The sequence below is a fragment of the Ornithodoros turicata genome, unplaced genomic scaffold (genome assembly GCF_037126465.1).
Source record: "Ornithodoros turicata isolate Travis unplaced genomic scaffold, ASM3712646v1 Chromosome54, whole genome shotgun sequence".
Taxonomy (NCBI): domain Eukaryota; kingdom Metazoa; phylum Arthropoda; class Arachnida; order Ixodida; family Argasidae; genus Ornithodoros; species Ornithodoros turicata.
In genome coordinates, this window is record NW_026999382.1 from 978,444 (window position 1) to 979,164 (window position 721).

At 43.3% G+C, this 721-nt stretch overlaps 1 non-coding gene across 1 annotated transcript; it reads left to right on the forward strand.

Annotated features, from left to right (window-relative positions):
• The first annotated feature begins 336 nt into the window (after positions 1 to 336).
• Positions 337 to 408, forward strand: Trnas-gga (transfer RNA serine (anticodon GGA)). Its single transcript has one exon. It is a non-coding gene; the product is annotated as a tRNA-Ser (tRNA).
• Positions 409 to 721: the final 313 nt, after the last annotated feature.

Sequence of the window (721 nt, forward strand, 5' to 3'; positions counted from 1 at the left end):
TTTTTCATTCCCTTGTGAAACGCTCCTACGGGCAGAAGATGGCTTCCGCATGTTGCTGACGCCATCTCTTGAGACACCCTCCTTTGAACACCTACAGATGCCAGTCTCCTAAGGAATGTCACCCTTACTGCTTGGGCTTTAGCTGACATCAGACATTTAGTTTTGAGGACTGACGTGTTAAGCTAGTAACCATCGACATGCTTCTTTTGAATATCTCTGCAGTTGTTAACTTATTAACGACGTAAACAACGAGATTTGGCCGAGGCAGACCACACTTAGGGACGACACAAACACGTAACGCCCAGAAATCACTCAATGGCTAAAGGGAAATGTCGTGCTGGTGTGGTGTAGTGGTTAGCATTTCTGACCGGAAATCAGAAGACCCAAGTTCGATTCCTGGCATCAGCGCCTTTTTCCCTGAGTTGTTGCATTCGTTAACTTATGCCTGCTTTTTTGTGTCCCCACTCATAATAGCACTTCTTCAGAGGAAAGGCAAAAAAATGTGAGCTGCAACATATATTTGGAGTAATTTATGACAATTTGAACAAAAATATGTAATGACCTGGGGTTTGAATTAATGAGTCTACTGTAATTTGGTGTTCTACACAACGTCTTGCAATTATGCCCATATGAAAAAGTTGCATGCAGGACCAGTCCGTTCGTTTTGCTTCCTTATGCTGCTTCCTTCTGATTTGTTTATTTATGCCCTCAGGGCAGAGCA